Genomic DNA, 7887 nt, shown 5'->3' on the forward strand with positions numbered 1-7887 from the left:
AAATTGTGAGCGATGAAGTGTTCTGCAGGGACAATAGAATCACTTGTTCCTATGACAGCCTGATAATCTCTAATGTCTCACTGGAAGATGCAGGAGAGTATGTGTGTACAGGTTTTAAGTCAGGTGATGAGTGTGTGTCAGCAGAAAAATTTGTTCTGATCTACAGAGAGCCCTTTGGGGTTTACTCGACCTTCTACAGAGTCAGGTGGATACTGCTCAGCAGTCTGCAGGTGATGCTTTGTGTTGTTGTGGTCTGTGTGACACAGAAAACCAGGAGAGGAGAGCAGCTTTCAGCTCAGACACACACTTAATATGCTTATGATAATAATAATAATAATAATAATAATAATAATAATAATAATAATAATAATAATAATAATAATAATAATAATAATTATAATAATACATAGAAGTGAAGAAATCAAAACAAACAAAAATATTATTGTAGATATGAATCTGTGACCTGACTGGACGGTTCAGTCTCTTATATGATTATATATTTTAAACATTTTGCCTTTTTCTATCTTTCGACTTAATTCTTGTTTATTTCTGCTCATATTTTATTTCAGTTATAATGATTATGTGCTTTTTTGTTTTATGTGATTTGATGTTTATCCATATCTCATTCATGTATCTCTCACAGTATCATTTTGAATATTCTTCTGTTTCTATCAGTGATCAGTTCGATCTATAATAAATGTTAGAAACCAGTTGTAAATGTATTCGTTCTTCACTCTGATGTGAATCATTATCATCTCTCTTGGAAAATGTATTTTGTTATTGTGTTTAAGAGCAGATTCATTACAGCACCATGTTCATCTGCACTATATTGTTTTCATTGTTGTGAATAAACATGATTGTCTGATACAGCAAACACTTCATAATATGGACGTTACTGCTTTGATTGTGTTTTTATATTCTCCATTTTTGTTAGGAATCATTTCTGAAATAAAAATATCTAAATCTAATTTAACAGGCTGAACGTTGATGCTCTTCTGTCAATGACTCCATGATGATTTTAAATTTTAATAAACACACAATCCTCATATTTCAGTGCAGGATTTAAAGCAGAGTATATCAGTCAACTGAATCAGAGCTCCTAAACTTTGACTTCAAATGAATAATCAGCGTTTTGAACTTAATATGCAGCCAACACACTTTAACATGTAGAGTGAAACATATCATGGAAAAATGGAAGACGAGAGAAGCTGCACATGGTTATCATTTATTAATTTTATTATTCAATTTTTGTTGGTGGTAGAGTTTAAAGTTTAGGTTTTTTTTAAATATTTCATTTTAATTAATTAAAAATGTTTTAATGAAAAACTATGAATTTAAAAAGTCATGATATTAACAGCATGATGATGACAACAACAACTGCCATTACGATTATTACAGTTAATATTATTACTATTATTGCGTAGCACGTAGTATTCAATAATGTAATTTTATTCGATGAACATTAAAACTAAAATTTACAATTTTACAAATAAATATTAATATGATTAGAAACATCAAGTGACAATGTGTGGTCCTGCTGCTCTGCACAGCGTCCAAGCAGGGGTTTCTTTTATTTACAACAACGGTCCCCAACCCCCGGGCCACGGACTGGCACCGGTCCGTAAATCATTTGGAACCAGACCACGAGAGTTGAGGTCGGGTGTGAAATTGATGCTCTTCAGGGGTTTTGAATAACTCTTCTTTTTTTGGCAGCAGTACTGGTTTTATTTTGTTGTATTTATCCTCGACACCTTAAAGGCTGGTCCTTGAGAATATTGCATACATAAACCGGTCCATTGCACAAAAAAGGTTGGGGACGCTGATTTACAGGACTGACGGGACTCCATGAAACACAATCATAGTCAGTGTTAGAGCAGACAGTGCTCATCAGCAGACCCGGGCTATCTTTCCATCATCTGGATTCACTTACCCTAACGTTTGTAATCAGGATAAACTGTCACACAGAGTTTGTTATCAGCTCTCTAACCTTGGGTCTTCCCTGCACACTTATATGAAAGGGGCAGGATTGAGAAAAAGATGTCTACTACGCTTACAAAATTATGAACATGGTAATAAATCCGGTCAATTTCTAGCAAACTAGCTAAAAATAAATAAAGAAAAAACAACTATATGTGCTGTTCAGGATTCATCTGGGAACACAGTATATGACCCGAAACAAATAAACAACATTTTCAGGGATTTCTATAAAAGATTGTGTTCACCACAAATAAACCCGTCTAAAAAGGATATTGATCTGTTTTTAGACAACATAACTCTTCCAAAATATTAGACACTCAAGTAATGGCACTGGATTCGCCACTGACATCAGGTGAACTCCAGGAAGCCCTGATAAGCATGCCCAATAATAAGGCTCCAGGTCCAGACGGCTTTCCTGCAGAATTCTACAAAGAATTCTGGACGATTCTAGCATCAGTTTTTTACAGAACGTTGTTGGAAATCAAAGAAAAGGGAAGACTTCCATCAAATATGAATTCTGCAAACATTAATCTCCTGCTAAAACCAGGCAAAGACCCTGTATATCCCTCAAGCTATCATCCAATATCCCTTATAAATGTAGACCTTCAAATAATCTGCAAAGCTCTCTCAAAGAGACTGGAGAAAATAACCCCCCTCTTAATTCATCCTGACCAAACTGGTTTCATAAAAAACAGCACAAGAGAAGGAGGATTTAGTGTTTGTGTTATTACGAGTGCTAAACAAGAAGAGTTCCCAGATGGTACAGTGGACACATGTGTGACTCCTGTGATTAAAGCATCTTTCTTTCAGCTTAACGAGTGAACCGTCTGTTATGAAACGGCTGTGTGCAGGCAGGAAAAGGACCCAAAGTGCAGACTCCGGAGACAAACGTGAACTCAAACAGCTTTAAAGCTGAACTCAAAGTAACAAACTTCCAAAATACAAACAATAAACGCAGGCAGGCAGAACACACAGCATGAATGAGGGTAGATAAGGGAGATCGCGACACAGATCAAAGAGAACACAGGGCTAATATACACAGCAATCAGGGATTGAGAGACAGGAGGGAAACACAGCTGGGACAAATCAGGGCTGTCGAGACAAAGGAAGCAAAACCAGACGCATTAACATGAGACACAGACTTTTAAAGTAAAACAGGAAACATAACACAGAGACATAAACCATAAGACAGAACTCTAGCAAAGAAACCAAAGACTAGAAATGATAAATAATATCAAAATCAATTTCAATAATATAATAAACTCAAAACTCTGGGTCAACAACCCAGGTACCCTAACCGTCAGCTCGTTCAAACACACGTCAAAGTCCGTTTGGCTCGACACCACCGAACAGAGGCAGCAATATAACATAGCTAACATTAACAGTGCAGTGAATCCTGCTTGTGCCGTGATATTCAGGACTGCAAACCGAGCAGCATCACTGACTTTCAGCTTGTTGTGTTTGTGGATATATGACTTTAATTATCCATCAAATCATCACATTCTCTGTAAGATTAAGGTCGACTATTAACCCTAGAACAGTATCGCCGGGTGATTTTCACCCGAGCAAATGTATTTACATAATTTTCAATATGTTGCGTTTGTCTGAGTGTGGTGGGTCCCTGGGTAGCTTTAGCATTGTCTTTGACGTCTTTGAAGGCGTGGGTGTTTCCCTACCCCAAATCCTGCTGTTTCCTACAGGCTCACCATATTTACTGTCCCTCTTCAACTACAGCTGTCACCCTGTTGCAGGTTTAGTGTCTTTGGCATCCCAGCTAGTGAGTAACATATAGGTAAGGTTTGTTTAACTTGGCAATTGTTAGCTGATTAGATTTCTTTTTCTTTCTTTCTTTTTTATCTAAAAGCTATGTTATGTAGCTAGCTGTGGCATGACCTTAGTGGGAACAATAAAAGCAAACAAAAGGGAGATCCCACAAGTGATGAAAGTTAAAGGAAATCACGCGCCAGGCTCCAGTGCATTTCTCTTTACCAAAGAACTAACCTTGGTGTCCTTCCTCCATGACAAAGCTTCAAAAAAGAAGGTTGTACTGCTCCTGTCATCCATGCATACACAACCAAGCATAGGACCCACTCGTAAGCCTGAAGTGATTGAATTTTACAACAAAACAAAGGGAGGTGTCGATACTTTTGACCAGATGTGCGCTCACTATGGTTGTGGAAGAAAAAAACAATAGATGGCCCCTTTGCGTGTTCTATGGCATGATCAATGCTGGTGTGATAAACTCATGGATCATTTACAATGAGAATGCAATGAAGAGAGGTGAAAACCAAATGCAGAGGAGGCCTTATATGCAGGGTTTGGCATTGGCACTCATCAAACCATGGGCAGAGTAGAGGCTCCCCTCTTCAAATCTGTCACGTCAACTCAGAGTCCTGATCTGTAGCGTGCTCGACATACCTACCCCTGGCACTCTTGAAGGTGAGGCAGGACCAGTGGCAGCAGAAAACAGTGGTCCCTTAGTGAGGTGTGCTGACTGCCCCACAGGCTTGGACAGGAAGACGCGATAGAGGTGCCATGTCTGCCGTCGACTGGTGTGTCCACGCCATTACTACCCTGTGTGTACTGACTGCATGTAAGGAATAGGTAAGTAAGAGTGGTCCTGGAATTTGCATGTTATCCTTATTTAGTGCAGTGGTTATGAATAAATATCAACAAGTGGTGATTTCCAAGGGAATTCATATGGTAAAAAAAATAGATATTTTAGTCAACTGGTCATTTTTACCCACTCAAAAAATGCCATTTTTTGTTTCTCTCTCCTGCAGGTGTTCGCATGTCAAGGAGACTGTGCCTTCACCAAGGAAGACTCAAATATCCCAGGAATGGGTGGACCAAAGACCAAGTTTCCAGCATTAATATATTTTTGTTTAGGATTTGTTTTGTTCTCCAACTGCTAATTTTCCAGAAATTCCAGAGCATTTTTTAGGGTCCCCCCATGAAACTTTTTTTTCCCATTTTGTTAGATATGGCACAGCTGAAAATAAAAGAAAACCATTCTAATTTGTCATGTGTTGTCATATATTTTATATATTTTGATGACAGGTACTTTTTGTTGGGTATATCATATTGGGTAAAAATCACCCGGCGTTAGTGATGCTTTTATTGTTTTTAACGATAGTGTTCTAGGGTTAAACAGCGTATATTTTAAAGTAAAGGCTTTAAAACCAAGTTAACGCTGAAAGTACAAACATCACTAATGTCACATAACTTTGCCGACATGTGGCCAACAGTAATGTTTTAATGTCCTTCATTATTAAACATTCGCACATAAATAAGTGACATAATATTCAGTACTTACTTTTAATACGTTACCCCCGAATCGGGGGCGTATCAGATATTACACTGATAAGAACAGATACTACACTTGATCTTAGCCAAAAGGCCGAGAAGCGATGGCTTCCTGCAGGTTCCTGGCTGAGCCGCCTTCTCGGGCAGTGTTGGGAAGGTTACTTTTAAAATGTATTCCATTACAGATTACAGATTACATGCCCCAAAATGTATTCTGTAACGTATTCCGTTACGTTACTCAATGAGAGTAACGTATTCTGAATACTTTGGATTACTTAATATATTATCATGCTGTTTACAACTACATGAATGTACTATTGCTGTGATTTATTACTGTTACTGAAGGTCCGCGGCTCCGAACCGTAGTAAAGGGACCTCTGGCTAATACGGTGGGTTCGTGTCGGGCTCAGAGCTGAAAACTGGCTTTACTTTGTTGTCTGGGTCAACTTTGCTAGCAGAGACAGAGAGAGGCGTTGAAAGGCTGCTCCAACAGAACTTATTGTTTCAGAGGAAAACACGAACACGGTGTACAGTCGAGTCTTAATAGCTTACTTACAACTGGGCTCGTCAGGCTCTCTTCTTGGCTGCAGTGGTTATTATTATATTTACATGCTTCCAGCTCCCGTTTCTGCTCGATGACAGCTCGTACTTTTCCTTTTTCTCCCTCCCTCGCTCACAGACACATAACGGGTATGGCAGTCCATTCTCCCTGCAGCACGGACTACACTGCCCATGATGCTACATTCTTTACAGCTATACCTGTAGCATTCTGCCTGTTAGCTTAGCACAACAACAACAAAAAAGCCTCTCTCACCCAGGAAACACGCAGAGAGAGAGCGTCACCCTGTAACCATGGCAACCTTAACCCTGCCTGGAACAACAGAACGTAGCTGTCCAACAAAACCCAAACAGTCCTGACCCGCCACAATATGAAACAGGGAAGTACCGCCGTGTAATCCATTTATTTCGACAAAGTAACTGTTTCTGAATACCACCTTTTTAAACGGTAACTGTAACGGAATACAGTTACTCATATTTTGTATTTTAAATACGTAACGGCGGCACATGTATTCCGTTACTCCCCAACACTGTTCTCGGGACACTTCTCGCTTGTGACGGTGCGCTCTTTCACTTGGCTCATAGGGAGGGCGGGGGTGCTTCGCCTCCGTGCTGGGGCTCTGGCTGGGCCTTGGGGGCTTCGGTCCTCATCGGTGTGTCGCCGAGGTTGTGGGCGGGTGGGTGCACGGGGGCTCAGCCCTGGCACAGGGCGCCTCTTATGCATCGGCCTAACTGGCAGGGAGGTTGTTCCATCTTTGCAGGAGTCCACTCTGCAGGTGGGGGAGAGACATAGGAGAGGTGGAGAATAAACTTAACCTGGGTGTCTGTGTCTTGTGTAGTCTGGGAGATGATTGAATGTTGGGGTGGGTACAGTTTCCTCTGCGGTGGGGTGGGGTGGGCTGCCCCGGGTCCTGTGGGGCTTGGCGGTGCTGCTGCCGTAGGCCCCGGTCTGGATGGGCCTGGGCTCCCTTGCCTTGGTGGATACCAGAGGACGGGGGTGCCTATTGGGGTCAGCAGGGGAGCTGGCCCTAGGGAGGGACACCCTCCCCTCCCTTCTTTTCCTCCCCATCCCCGGCTGCCTCCCTCTTCCCGCTCCACCACACCCACCCACACAGGTAGGGCTTTGGGGTGCGGGTGTGTCACCAGGGTGCAGGGGAGACATTCCCCCCCCCCCCCCTCTGTCCTCTTCTGGCCACCTGTGCCTCAATTTTATCTCACAACTTAGACATCCACATTACTTACACTCTCATAACACACACACACATATATATATATATAGGGCCTTGAGGGTGGGCACGTTAACGGCGTCCAGTAGACGGTCTGTGTATTCAAACCTACCTCTGGCGCCGGTGCCCACCTCTCAATTTTAAATCCATGTAGACATTGAGGGTTCTCGGGAGGGGCCGTGCTAACACCTGCTGCGCTCTGGCAGCAGCACCATGCTCTCCCTTGTTTTAAATACACTTTAGAGCAACACGCAGCAACACTACACTTGAGCGGGAGGAGGAGGGTATGGGGTCTTAACACACCCCCGTTCTCTGCTAGCCATCGGGGCGGGGGGGCTGGGAAGAGATGCTGGCTGTCCGATTGGCCTCCCTGCTGCTGCGGAGCCTGGGGCGGTCTGCTAGCCTCCACCCCGGAGGGAAGGGTAACATCTCTTGGGTCTGGGTGCCGTTTCCCCCTCTGGGGGCGAGGATACCTGGACCCGGGGTATAGAGTATGTTTGGGGAGTGTGATTGTGTGTACATGTCCATTTACGTTTATTCCTACGTTGGGTGAGTGCTGAGTGTTTGTATATGTGTGCATGAGGGTGGGAATGCATGTCTGTGTCTGTGTGTGCCTGTTTGTCTGTGTCTATATGTCAGGTCGGGTCTTAGACTCCACCTCTCTGGGAACTCCCAGGCCCTCCAAGTGTGGAGGCCTATCTCCCCTCACCACACTCCCTGTCGGTGACTGATGCCCTCAGGGGTCGGTGCGTTGGTGGTTCTTGGTGTCCGGGGCTGGGCGCTCAGGTATGTGCCAGCTCACTCCCGGTGGCTACTTGGC

General features: G+C 42.8%; 1 pseudogene; it reads right to left on the minus strand.

Annotated features, from left to right (window-relative positions):
* Nucleotides 1–5209: 5209 nt before the first annotated feature.
* Nucleotides 5210–5389, minus strand: LOC148099705 (U2 spliceosomal RNA; annotated as a pseudogene).
* Between the last annotated feature and the right edge of the window lie 2498 nt (nt 5390–7887).

Source organism: Neolamprologus brichardi, chromosome 14 (assembly GCF_056152115.1).
Source record: "Neolamprologus brichardi isolate AB-2024 chromosome 14, ASM5615211v1, whole genome shotgun sequence".
NCBI lineage: Eukaryota > Metazoa > Chordata > Actinopteri > Cichliformes > Cichlidae > Neolamprologus > Neolamprologus brichardi.